The sequence below is a fragment of the Pongo abelii genome, chromosome 8, assembly GCF_028885655.2.
Source record: "Pongo abelii isolate AG06213 chromosome 8, NHGRI_mPonAbe1-v2.0_pri, whole genome shotgun sequence".
NCBI lineage: Eukaryota > Metazoa > Chordata > Mammalia > Primates > Hominidae > Pongo > Pongo abelii.
In genome coordinates, this window is record NC_071993.2 from 64,857,325 (window position 1) to 64,871,246 (window position 13,922).

General features: G+C 57.2%; 1 protein-coding gene across 6 annotated transcripts in view; it reads right to left on the reverse strand.

Annotated features, from left to right (window-relative positions):
• ZMIZ1 (zinc finger MIZ-type containing 1) overlaps positions 1–13,922 on the reverse strand; it is a 245,837-nt gene that overhangs the window by 143,862 nt on the left and 88,053 nt on the right. For 4 of the 6 annotated variants that reach the window (XM_063727598.1, XM_024253584.3, XM_024253585.3 and 1 more), the window contains exon 4: positions 8,806–8,886. The exons of 1 other annotated variant lie outside the window; for it this stretch is intronic. The gene's annotated coding sequence lies outside the window, so the exon portion shown is untranslated. The remainder of the gene's footprint in view (positions 1–8,805; positions 8,887–13,922) is intronic. One more of the 6 variants, XM_024253583.3, reaches the window with a different exon arrangement.

The window sequence follows — 13,922 nt, forward strand, 5'->3', positions numbered from 1 at the left end:
ATGGACCACACAAGGAGAGGCATGGTGGGCCGCATGGGTTGGCCCAGAGACCAGATTGTGAGCCACGTGGAGCTCCCAGAGCTCACATCCTCCTAGCAAGCACGTTCCACTTTGGGCCTCAGTCTCCTCATCTGTAACAAGACAGGGAGGGCTCTGTGGGGTCATTCTGCAGTTCCAATACTGCAGGCTTTCATGTGTGTTAACTAATAAGGCTCCCAGATGCCTCAGAGGAGCTGCAGGACTGCCCCCACCCACTCTGGCCTCCGCCCTACCTCCCAGTAGGTACCAGTTAGTGATCCAGCTCAGCTTACAGAAAAGATCTCAGATCTGAGTGGACTCTGCTAATGCCTGCAGAGTTAGGGCCTCCTGGAAGGCAAGGGAATGGCCAATAAATGGCATGTGACACCCAGGGAACAGTTTCTCTATCTATCCCTAGGGCTCTGAGGCTGGCAGAAGGCTGCTGAGCCAAATGCTCTGTGGCTAGAAGGAATGGGGCAGAAACCCACAGATCTGCCCCAGGGAGCCTGGTAGAGGGGACATCAGGGAATGTCTGTCTGATTGTCATGAGGTTTTAAGGGCAGGAAGATCTCTGCCAGGTCATCTAAACCCCTGGTTTATCAGTGTGAAAACTGAGCCACAGAGAGGAACTGGCTCAAGTCTCTAGGCCAGCTCCTGTTTGCAGGCACCAGTGTGTAACAGACTGGCCAGATCGCAGGTATTTTCTGGGGGCATCTGTTTAAAAATTGGAGGCCTAGGCCCAACTCCAGATCTACAGAATCAGACTCCAGGAGAGGGGCCTGGTGATCTGCATTTAAACAGGTGTCCCAGGTGGCCTGGGTGTGCTAGCATGCCTGGGAAGCATCTCAATCTTCTCCATCTCAAAGTGTCCTCCTGCGTCTCCATCTCAAAGTGTCCTCCTGGAAGTTCCCACTTGAAAGCTCAAGAGAGGACCTGGGGGTCCATTATCTCTGGAGAGGGAAGTGTCTGGGTCCAGAGCTAACAAATGCCCACTTCAAGCAGATGCTCCTGTTTGAGGGGTGGGAGGTATCTCCCCAAGGGCATCAGTCTGCTGCTAACAGAGAGAACTGGTGCTGTGTAGCTATTGCTGCATTTTATCCTGCCAGGTGGGTGCACTGCACCCCTTTACAGATGAGGAAACAGGTGAGTCGAAGATGAAAGAAACTTGTCCAGACTCACCTGGCTCATAGGTGGCAGAACAGAGATTTGAACCCAGAACTGTCTGTCCCTGAAACCCACACACTTTGACCACATGCCACACTTTATCCTCTATCACACTGAATTTACATGAGCAAAACCGTGTGGTGACTTTTCCAGCAATGGAGGTGTCTGGGCAGCAGCTGGGGGAGTCAATACCAGGGATGAGATGATCTTTATCAGCCCTTCTGGAGCTGTGGCTGCAGACAGGCTAAGTTGGCTACAGGATGCAAGGAAGTCTGTTGCATTTCTTCCATACACAGATAAAAATGCTCCAGATTATTTATAGATTCTAATGCATCAAAATCCTCCTGGCTCAATCCTTGACCAGGCTGGAGCTGCCGGGCAGGAGGCAGCTGGTAACTCCTACCTGAGAGGGAACTGCTGGGGGCAGAGGCAACGAAGCATAGGGGGCTGGCACCCCAGGTGGTGACAAGGGCAGGGGTGGGGGGCTGTGATGGGAAGTCTGGGTAAGGCCAGGGCCCAGAGAAAACTGGCAGGGGCTATTGGCGAGGGCAAGGGCCGTCTCATGCCAGCCTGTCCCACCAACCTGAGGGTGGGCCAGATGGAGGTGGCACCATGGGAGCAATCCACAGAGGTTATGAAGCAGAGATGTTCCCCTAGGCTCCAACAGAGGTCCCTAAAGATGCCTCAGGGGGGCGGTGGAGGGTCCCAGAACAGCCGTGAGGCAAGACGTGCTTGCTGTTTCCCAAACTGGAGCTGAAGAAGGGTGAGAAGCACTTAATGGGGGAGGCAGATGTGAGCAAAAAGCTTCCAAAGGCTCAGCGACCATAAATTTCCTGCTCTCCGTTAACCAGTCAGCTCCCTGGGGGCTCTAGAAGGTTCTCTAGGGCCCAGCTCACCCAGCAGCCAGGGTGGATGGACACCTGTGGGGGTCACACCGAGGTCCCCGCCTCTTCCCTTCTCCTGCACTGGCCACAGCCCAGAGCTGAGACATCAGTCAAGCAGACCTGATACCCAGGGAGCAGGGCTGAGAGCGCGACCATGCGCCACACGATGCACTGCATTATTTCTCGTGGAGTCCACACACAGCCTCCGAATCCTTCTTAACATGGCCCACAAGCACATTAACAACTGGGATGCTAGACATCACCTTGTTGCTATGCCCAGAGGAAGCTGAGGGTGAACAAGCTGAGTGCCTGTGGCTTTCAGCTGCCCTTCAACACAGAACTGGCCAGGGACTGTGCTGGGGACATGGTTCACAGCCTGCCCTGAGCTTTCAAGGAGTATACAGTCTAGTGGGGAAAGAGCAGATGGCTGGCTTGGAGGAGCAGAGACAAGAAAAGGCCATGGGGTGCCTGTGTGCAGATGAAGGAGGGAATGGGCTGGGGAAAGAAAGGGGGGCTGTTGGCTCAGTACACTCAAACTCTACAGCCCTTGCTGGTGGGAGGAGGTAGGCCCCCGGGGGAGCTCCGCTTTGGGTAGTGGCACCAGCCCTGTCTGCAGTGGAGGGAGACGAGCACCTGAACCTTCCGTGACTCCCTGCCACACTGCCTGAGCAGAGGCAAACAAGAGGTAGATCGTAAATGGAGCGTACAGCCAAGTGCAGCCAGAGGGGACTTGTGGGTAACAAAGAGGAAAATCGGCTCCAAAGGGCGGAGGGCTCTGGAGGGGCTGGAGGGGCTGCCAGCCTGACTCCTAAGAAACACCCCACTTTGGGAGAACTCTCTAGGCCAGCAGGGGCAGGGCCAGGCTCTGGGGAGTAAATCCCCTCTTCTCCCTCCTAGCCTTGGAGCCATCCCTGCCACAGGCATCCTCCACTCGCTGGAGACCTGGGCTGGTTAACAGGACACAACCTTTGGGCACCTCTGAGATTCAGACTCTGCTGGCTGATGTGGGAGGGGCTGGAGGGCAGGGGTGACCTTTCCTGGGAGGAGCGAGGGCTCTCACCCTCCTAGCTCCGTCTAGGGTGTATGCTCACTGTCAGGAAGCTGGGAGGGATGAAGGGCAGGACTGGCCAATATGTGGCCCAGCCTGTGACAGCTGCTTGGTCTGGGGCTGTTTGGGCATTAAGTGCAGGGCAGCCTCAAGCACTGAAATCTACTGTGGGTGGGGCGGGGGGAATGAAATCGCTCACATCGCCTTTCCTCTATTTATTTCAGGTTCAGTCGCCTGGGTTCTAGCCATGGTCCTGCCTGCCTCGATCTATCTTTAGGACAAGTGCCCTGTGCCTCGGCTCCTCATTTTGTCCTGCAGGACAGCAGTGGCCTTGCCTACAGAGACAGCCTGTGCTCTGCAAACTCACCTGCAGGATTTCCTTCCTCAGGCCTCAGTTTCTTCACCTGCAAGATGAAACAGGACTCTCCAAGCATGCGCCGTGCAATACAGCTAACAGTGGAGACTGCAATGACCGGATTTCAAAGACTTAGTATGATGAAGAATGTAAAATATCTGCCCTGTGAATCCAATACATTACCATCCCAATATGTAATCAATGAAAAATGAAAAACAGCCTGGTGGGCAGTCTGATGCACACTTTAAATGGCATGAAGAGTGTTGAAGGAAGGCTCTGGATTTAGGAGGCCTGTCCAGGGAAGGCTACTGGAGCCTCCAGGAGGCACAGGTGTGGCCTGAGGAAGGCTTCCAAGGATGGAGCCATGTGGCAGCCCATAGAAACTCAGGCCAGAGCACAGAGTGGGAAGGTGTGATGAAGAACAGGGGTGGGGGGCGGCATGGTAGAGCTGCAGCCCAGGGCGCTGGCAGAAGGCTAGCGTGTGATGTGGCTGTGAAAGGAGGCTGGGGCCAGATGGCGGCGACTTCGAATGCCAGGCTGAGTCGGCTGGGCACGCAGCAGGCACTTCCAGGAAGACTGGCTGACCAGGGCCGGGGACCGAGGGAGCTTCCTGAGGGCGTCCAGGTGAGTGGTGGGGCCTCTGCACCTCACAGGCCACTGAGACCCTCTGGGCCTACACCCTCCAGCTTCCTCTCCCTTCAGGAGAGGACAATTTATTTATTCATGAGCATACAAACGCTGCCACCAGGCAGCCAGTTCCTGTATACCTCACTTCTAATTATAGCAGGAATTTCATTAATGCTGGAGGGAGATGCCAGGTTTCCAACCACCCCTTGTTAGTGGGCACAGGCCGCCTCTCGTTCTCCTGCTCCAGCTGGTGGCCAGCAACCCATATGCCCAGGACGGTACAGGGCAGCTGCAGGGTGGGCTAGCAGCCTGCACTCCTAAGCCAGGAGGTGGCCGGCACAGCAGGGCCATGGGAGGGGATGGCACCTGCCCCTACCACCTGGCCACACACGGAGTGCAGCCTCCAGCAGCTGGGAATGTGGGGCTGTCTCAGACCCGCCAAAGAGCAAGGTGGGAGGGAGTGGCATGTTGGCTGGAGCCAGATTTAGGTAGGTAGGGAGGCCTCTGTGGTGCAGAGCCCTGAGGATGACAAGAAGCAGTGACACGGTGGCACGGTGCAGCTGTGCTGCTGGGAGGCCTGGTAAGGAGTGGCCCTGAGAAGGAGAGCAGAGGTGAGGAGGTGCAGGGACTCTGGGATACGCTGCAGGGACAGAGAGGCGTGAGGCGGAGGAGGCAGCCTCTGGGATGTAAGAAGACAGGGAAACTGGGCAAAAGAGAGCTGCAGGGAGAGATGAGGACAGACAGCCACGGGGAGATGGGACAGAGACACGCAGAGATGGACCCACTGCCCTACCCTGCAGGGAGAGCCCAGACACACACACACATGCACGCACGCACACACACACACACACACAGCTGAGCTGGGGCTTGGAGGCCAAGGCCGGAAGAAGTAAAGAAATGACTAGTGCCAAGTTAGGCTTGGCTGCTCACAGAGGACCCCCCTAGCAGACCAGGACCGCCTAGGGGGAGCTGGTTGGGCCCACCCAGAGACTTCAGGCCAGAGGCTCAGGGTGTAAGTCTGTGGCAGGAGGCATGGCCGCCAAATCCATGCCCTCCCGTGACCACGGGGAGCTGTCAAGACCTCCAGCTGTGGGAGGGCAGGTCCGAACTCTCGGGCCTGAATGCTTGGCCCCCACACTGCCCCTCAGTCAGCTCCACTGTGGTCAGGGCCCCCCAGGCCAGTCTGAATGTGGAGCCAGGGTGCACATGGAGGTCCTGACACACACGGGAGGGAGCGATCTCCCTTTTCCTTGAATACTCATGAATATTCACACAGCCTCACATGTGCTGAACAATCATACCCATACACAGGCGCACACTTACATGCACTTACACATGCACTTACATATAAGCACACAGCCACACACCCTCCTCCCTCCCTCCCTCTGGAAGCTCTGAGCTTCCCAGAGCCACTACTCAGGCTAGGGTGCACTGTCATCCTGGGTCTCTGGGCAAGGAACCCCGGTCCCACATTAGGGCCAGAATGAGAGACTGCTAAGAGGAAACTGGCTTTGTCAGGCCCAGCTCTGGCTCCCAAACTGAGCTCACCCGGGCAGGGGAGGAAGGCTTGGAGAACACACTCCCCATCTGCTGCCCTCTCCTGAAGGATCGTGGCCCAAATCCCAGAAAGGGAAAGGGAGCTGCTGAGGTTACACCAGACAGACCAGCATATCAGACCTAGGTCTGAGGCCCCCACCTCCCAGACAAGGGCTTTCTATACCTCCCCACCCCCCTACCCAACCCACAGCCTGTTAGACACCACCCCCTGATGTAAGGAGTGTGGCTCTTTCCCTCAACCCTGCTCAGTGCCCCTATGTCCATGCAATGGGGCCAGTCAGCGGGGAGCAGGCACTGATGCCTCGGCGCCTGTATCATCGTCCAGTCCTCCCCTGGGACCTTTGGGAAGGGGCTCTGGAGGGAACAGTCTTCTTCCCCATCAGTGCAGCCTCCCCAGTAACCATCCTGGAGAGCCTCTTGCTCTCTCCCAGACTCAGGGATGCTCTAAGCCCCAAAATCCACTGTCCAAGTGGCCCATACAGCTGCAACCCCAGCTTGCATACAGTTTAGTGACGAGGAATTCACCACCTCTGCAGGAGGCAGCTTTTTAACATAAAATCTCCAGATAGCTCAGACTCTTAGAAAGTTGAACTGGAAGATGCTGAAGACATAGCATGGTTGCCACTAAGGGGTCCGAGGTCTCCTGGCCGGAGTTCACCAAGCAAGACTGTCCTTTCATCATTAGCTTGGAAAGTGACAGAACTGGCCCATCACCCTGACTGTCACTCCGAATTATAACAGAGCTACAGTCACAATATCCTACAGCCAGTACCACCTCCTTCACTCAAGACAGCTAGCTAGAACCCACGAGAATCACTAACTCACTCACTCACTCACTCACTCACTCACTTAACAGAATATCAATGGGGCCACTGCTCTGTGCCAGGGACTAAGACGTGGTAGCGAACAATGGTTCATTCAATGTTCTTTTCAGTTTAACAGCTGCCCTTCACCCATTTTACAGGTGGCAAAGCTGAGTCCAGGGAAAGGCAGCAACTTCTCAAAGCCATACAGGGAGCCAATGGTCAAGAGCGGAGCCCCACGCTGCCGCTGTTGGTGCTGACAGTGGGCCAGCCCTGGGAAGAAGGAGAGAAGACCGCATGTTCGCCGTCCCCACCCCCAGCCGTTTCTAGGACACCAAGGTATTGATTACCACCCTCGCCTTGGAGTGGTTTTCTTTTCTTTTCTTTTCTTTTCTTTTTCCACCAAGGCTTTCTCTTCCTCATTTTTTTTTTCTTTTTCAAAGAATCAACTCGAAGCTGCTCCTATGATTAATTACCAGCTGCCTAATGCTCCGCCACTGGCAATTTCTGGAAAAGGAATGAATTACCTTGAAAAATATCCGAAAAGAGAACCCACCGTGAAGGAGAATTTCAAAGGTTACCAGACAATTAGCAGAGGGTTCCCCTAGCCTTATCGAGTTGCAGGCAGGCCCCATCGGGAGGGGCAGGCCACCAGCCTGGGGGCCACCCTCTGGCTCCAGAGAGCAGCGGACTTGGCGGGCTGGGCAAAGGCTGCAGGGCAGAAATGGAGGGGCTTTCCCCAAGCAGCTCCCATGCTTGTCCTGGGGCCCCGCCCCAGGCCTCTAAGGCCTTGTGCACTGGTTAATCCTCATGGACCTCGGTTCAAATCCCCATTCCAGCACTGACGGCTCTGTGGGTTTCCTGACCACGCCGAGCCTCTGGAGAATGAATTAGACAAACCTCCCCATGGGATTCTTGTGGGGAGAAACAGGTATTAAAGGACCATAGTGCCTGACACACACAGAGCAGATGCTCATGAGACTGTAACATTTAAAAATATTCATGGCTAAGCATCCTCACAGCAGCCCTGTCAGCAATGTCAGTATAATCAGCCTCATTTTCAGATGAGAAAGCTGGCTCTCACACAAGGGAAGGGACTGGCCCAAGGTCATGCAGCCGATCAGCAGACAGCTGGGATTTCCTGCAGCAGGAAGGGAGACGGAGCCTGGCTCTCCAATGTCGGAGCTTGACTGAGGCTCGCCTGGCCCTGCCCTAGGCCCCTGGAAGCGCTAAGCTCCAGGAGGGACGCTGACGGCAGCAGGGGATGTTAGGAGACAGCTCCACACCAGGGTGAAGACTCCCCTCTCCCGGGCTGCCCCAGCGCCACGACACCTTGGGACAAAGGGCTCTGGCCCAAGTAAGGATTTTTGTGAAACCTCTCATCTCTAGGTTGAGAGTTGCCAAGTAAACAGGGATTACACAGGTCACCCTCAGGCACAGGGCCAAGTGAGATCAACCCTGAAATGCCACCCCATGATGAGAAATGGTGGGGCACAGGACAGAGCTGGGCTCGACCTCAGGACCTGCTGGCCCTGACCTCAGGGCCTGCTGGCCCTGACCTCAGGACCTGCTGGCCCCAGCTGCTCTCAGTTGCTCCTCAAGGTGCCCTGCCCCCCTTATCAGGCGGGGGGTCCAGTTCGTGTCCATCCTGGCACTGGTGGGTCCTCAGGGGGAGCAGGGTGGTGGAAACTGAGGTGTGTGGGGAGAAAGGTGGGTCCCAGCACCCTTGAGGAAAAGGGCTGACATGTCCCCAGTCCTTGCCGTGTGCCAGGTGTGCAGTCTCCTCACCGCGAGAGTGGAGCAGGCACTGCCATCTCATTCCCATTTGATAGATGGGTAAACAGAGGCACAGAGTAACCATGCATGCCAGTCAGGATTTGAATCAAGGTGGTCTGACCCCAGAGCCCAGTGTATCCACCTCGGCATGTTTGTGAGAGTGGGCAGAAGGGGTGGGTAGCCCTGCACCCATTTCAGCTGACATACTCCTGCTCACCCAGATCTCCTTTGGTGGGGCTGCCCATACTCCACAGGGTTTAGAGTGGTGCAGACAGGGCTGCTGTGCCAAGACCAGGTAGCCAGACCTGCCCCTCTCCCCGGGGAGACCTCCAGCCCCCACCCCTAGCAGCCGCTCTAGAGAAAGGCCAGGCCAAGAGGTCCCTGGGTGCCAGGTAGAGGGACAGCCCATTTGGGGCATGATGAGGTCCCAGCAAAGGTGGCTTGTGCCCACTCCTGCCCATCAGGGCTGAGGCCCGAGTCAAAGGTCCAGCATGCTAGGGCTAGCACCTGCCCTCATGAGGACTCGCCTGCGTCCGACCCAGCCACCTCCCGCCAGCCCCGTGGCACACCTACCTCAGTGATCTGCAAACCACCAGTGTCCCACACGCCGGTCAGCAGCTCGCGGCCCCTCCACCTCACTCCAGCTCCATCCTGCTGCAATGAAAGTGGGAGGTCAGCGGGTCTACCCACAGCAGAGGCCCGGGCACTGACCATGAGGCCACTGCCCAGTACCACCGTACCATCCCCATCTGACAGAGGAGGACTCTGAAGGGACATGATGGGGTGCCCTGGCATAAACAGGCCCCTGACTCCCCACACCTGCCAGTTACTGGTTATGTGATTACGGATATGCTCTCAGACTCTCTGGGGTTCAGTCTCCTCATGTGTCAAAGTGGGGTCAAAGTATGTCTCAAGGTCACTGGGAGAATCCAAGGAGACGCGATGACAAAGGCACTTGGCATTCACTCATTCATTCAACAAACATTTCAGCAAGCATGCTGATGTGATAGTGATCCCTACCCTTGCAGAGCCTCAGACGAGAGCAAAGAATCAAATGATACAAAAGTAAAAGCAGTGCTTGCCAGAAACAAACAATGAGTCCAGGAGCCACACAGCAGAGACTCAAGGTCCCAGGTGGCCTCTCTGGAGAAGTGAAGTTGAGCAACAAGCCAGGGAGAGGCAGGCCAAGATGCGGCAAACAGCATTCCAGGCAGAGGGAACAGCATATGCGAAGACTCCAAGATAGAGAAAAGTGCCTGGCCCAGTGGAGGACTTGGGGTCCGTGGTATAGCAGATGCACTGAGCAAGGGAGGGGTGCTGTGAGTGGAGACCAGGGGCCAGGGACAGTAAGAGAGAGCGTGGGCAGGAGCCACAGCAGCATCTGGGCAGCTGAGGGATGTGACCTTAGTTGCAGTTCAGGAAGCCCCCATGGCTGTGAAGGGAGAAGGGCTTGGAGGGATAGGAGGCAGAAGAGCAGTGGGGATGCTGCTCCAGGGTCCAGGCCAGAGACGGTGGTGCTCGGGGCAGAGATGGCAGCAGGCAGAAGTGCAGGGCCTGCTGGTGCACTGGGAGTGTGGGCACACAACCATCCTTGTTGGGTGGGGCTCGGCTGGCCCACCTCCTCAACGGCCCACCAACACGCCCCCCACTACCTACAGAGCCCCGAGGGCAGGAGGGAGGATGACACCCAGAGGCCTGGCTGGTGGGCTTCTCTGGGGTCTCGGCTGGAGGCTGGGATGTGCAGAACCCTGAATTCAAGCTATGGCTGTGAAGGTGCCCCGATGCGTGGCCGTGAACAATCACTGTGCCTCTCTGCACCGGAGTGCCTACCTCTAAAAACCAGGAAACCTGACTGCAGGGCCGAGCTCCTCTCAGAACAAAGATTGTGGCTCACAGCGGGAGAGGTGGTGCCCACATCACGTGAAGCATAGGCCTCCATACACGCCAAGGGGCTGGGTAAGGGCCTCAGCCTGGGCTCCACCTCACTGTGCACAGGCAGGGGCTCCCAGGGAGAAATGATGCCCAGGGCCTCGATAAGAGGCAAAGAGGCCCGGTGATCGAGAGGCAGGCTCAGTAATCACAAGGATCTGCTTCAAATCTTGGCTTTGCCCTCGTACCAAGTGTGTGACTTAGACACATTTCTTAAGCCTCCTTCTGCCTCAGTTTCCTCAACTGTGGTAGGGGATATAGAAATAACGAGAAGGCCTCCCTCAAAGAGCTGTGCAGACTGTGTAAGGCACTGCACGCGAGGGCCAGACACCAGCGGCTCTCCACGCACGTCAGCTGATGCATGGATGACTCCGTGGGGGCCGGTGCTGGGCTCCATGAGTGCTGGAACCCTACGCCCCAAGATCCTGGGGCCAGGCCCAGTGTCCCCACTCCAGCCATGGGGAGAGGAAGTGGCTCTGCATCCTGACCTTCTGGCTCTGGCAGCCCCCAAATTCTGCTTACCTTGGAAATACAGTTTTGGGGTTCACTGACCCCAATACTTCCCTTTCACTGAGGAGGAAACTGAGGCCCAGAGACAGGCAGCGTTTGCCCTCATCTGGGGTCATGCAGTGAGTCAGTGACTGGGGCAGAACCGTAGTAGGCCTCCTGCCTCCCCACCGCCCACAGCTAGGCCTTTCCCAAAGGCAAGCTGGCCAGCAGAGCCGCTGACAGAGAGAAAATAATTATCTTGGCAGCTGAGACGGAAGCCAGAGCCGAAAAGCCCTCGCTCCCCAGTAAGCATCGGCCAGGCCCCGAGAAACAGCGTCAGGCCATCAGTGTCTCAGGGGTGCTCGGCTTACAGTGCACACACGTACTTCACTGCCCCAGCCACCCCAGCCCCTTGGTGTTGGGCTTGTGCAAAGGGGAAAACTGAGATCGGAGAGGGGGAAGGGACCCAGCCAGGGTCACAGAGCCATAAGTGGTGGTGCTAGAATTTGAACTCAGGCCCTGCTTGGGGGACAGTGAGCCTGCATTGGACCACCCTGCTAGGAAAGAGAGAGGGAGTAGGAGGGCACCCTGTATTGAGTCCATGTTGTGGGTTGTGCCCTGGATATTTCCTTTAGCACTCAGTGAAACGCTGTGAGGTAGACACTGACATCCCTGATTTCCACACGAGGCCAAGAGGTTCTATAACCTCCTGAGGTCGCACAGCTAATAAGGAGCTCACAGGAACACAGCCGGGATGTGAGTAAGCAGCCCATCCCCACTCACCGTCTGCCCGCTATGCGGCAACCAGCCGGAGAGCCTGAACCCTGCCCAGTCCTGGGAGCTTCTCAGCAGCCCTGCTCAGGGCCAGATGGCGCCGGGCACCCCTCATGCTGGGAAAGGGGGGCTCAGGAACCAGAAGCCTGTGCCATGCTGTGCACACCCACCCCAGCTCTGCTGGTGCCTTAGCCGAGGCCCACAGCCTGTGTGGGCTTGGCCTCCTGGGGAGTTCAGGGAGAAGAGAGGGCAGGAGACGAGGTGTAGCCCCGTTTGCTCCCAGCCTGGTCAGACCGCAAGGATAAACCACGAGGGGCTGGAGGGGAGCGCTCTTTTGTGGAAAGGCCTTGGTGCCACGGAGTGAGTGCAGCCTGAGCCTCAAGGCCAGTGGAGGCCCACCCAATCTCCCCACGAGGCAGGGATCCCAATGCCCAGATAGCTCTCCCAGGCACCCTCAGCACAGCACTCTCACTTCTGGGGTGCGTGAGACCCTGACCACAGGGCAGCTTCTCACTGCGAGGCCAGAAAGGGCAGCATACCGACAGCAGCCTGAAACACCCCTCACTCTCACAGTGCATCTGAAGCTCCCGCGGGAGGGGAGGCCAGGACCCACTTCTGCTTTGCAGAACATGACACTGAGAAGGATGGGGCTGCCAGAGGTGTCCAGCTGGAAAGTGACAAGGCTGAGTCTCAGACAATGCAGATGTCACTTGGGGGTAGGGACTATCCTGGGACTAAGAGGGGTTCCCCCCCATCATATCTACCTTCCCAGCCCCACCTCCAGGGATCCCTGGGAGGACCTGGGTGTGGGCTGAGGTGGAGGCACTTGGTCACATTGACCTGGGGCTGAGTCTGACCCAGAGAGGTGCAGGATCAGTCAATCCAGGATGCCTGGAGGGCAGTGGTGCCCGAAATTTAGGACCGGGGTGGCTTCAGGCCTGCAGCTAAGTAGCCAGTTGCTCTCTACAGCTGCTAAGGCTTGGGAGTCCACACTTGGGGCTGAAGCCCTGGCCCTGGCCTCAAGGGTTAGGGCAAGCGTGGGTAGAATTGGGTTTGAACACTTGCTGGGTGACCTTGAGCAAGTCACTAGGCTTCCCTGAGCCCCTAGCTCCTCTCTAAGCAGGGGCCGACCGCCCTCCATTGCCTCTCACCAGAGAAGGGTCCAGGCTGCACTGGGGGAGGGGGCAGATGGCCCTGGGTGCTGTGCTGGGCAGGGGTTACACCAGTGCACCCTCAACCTGGAGTTCAGGGCTTCCATCACCAGGCCTCAGCTCCTCATGCTTGCTGCTGACCACACACATGCCTTGGCCCTGATAGCTGTGAGGCCTTAACAACATACGGGGTGTGCAGATGCAGATACCAAGGAGTTAAGAGCTCAGCCCACGGTGCTCATCCAAATCAGGGTAATTGCTCAAGGTCATAAGTGGCCAAGTGGGGATCAGAACGGTGGTCACAATGGTGTCCACCCACATCTGGTCCAACCCACCGCTCCCCTGGCCAAGCCGGCGGAACCAGCTCCCGCTACACTGACCCTCAGGCGCCTGAGCTGTTCTACCCTCATTTTACAGATGCGCCAAACAGCTGCTGGTCAGGCAACAAGCAGACTCTTGGGGTGACAGGGGATTCCCCAACTTGGAGAACCCCGCCGCCACACACATCCCCTTACATGACCCCAGGGACAGGCCCCTGGCCTCCCCTGGCAGGCCAGTGCTGGCTCCAGGAGCAAGGCAAATATTTACCCCACGGTTATCCAAATGGGGCTGGCTGCCCCGCCTCCTGCATTCCTGAAATACCTGTTCCCTGACCTCACCAAGCTGGGGGTGGGGATCCAGACACAGGGAAGAGCCAGACCCAGGCTGGGCCAGGGTGCAGGCCAAGGCCCACAGGCCAGAAGGATAAAGCAGCCCTAAATCACCCCTGCAGCCATGCACCCACCAGGGGAGGCTCCAAGGTGCTCTGGACATTGAGCTGGACATTGGCCGGAGCAAGGACCTCCCCATGGACAACAAGGGGAGAGGGTCACACGGCCCCAGGGTTCTGTGGCACCAATGCCACCTCAGAGCTCCTGTCATTAGGCCTCAGCTGTTCACACTTGCTGCCAACTAACCACACACACACACACACACACACACACACACCCCTTATGCCTGCAGAGAGAACCATTCAACCTGCTCAGACGTGGTAGATTCTCCCACCTGCCAGGCTCCTTCCTCAATAACCCTGATAGCTCTCACTGCCCCACTCCACCACTCCATCCTCAGCACAATCCTGTCACCAGGGAGCTGTAAGGTCCCACTTTACAGAGGAAGTGGGACTTTGCTCAGCAGAGAGCAAAAGCCACACATCACATAATGGCAGAACAGGAGCCGCAGTTCCCTACATGGCGCCTTGTGCAGCTCTACGTCTCGTCACTGTCCTTTGGAGCATCCTTCAATGCTCAAAGAGCCACCTCCTCCATGCTGCCTTCTCTGAGAGCCACCTCCAAGGTACCCTCCCTG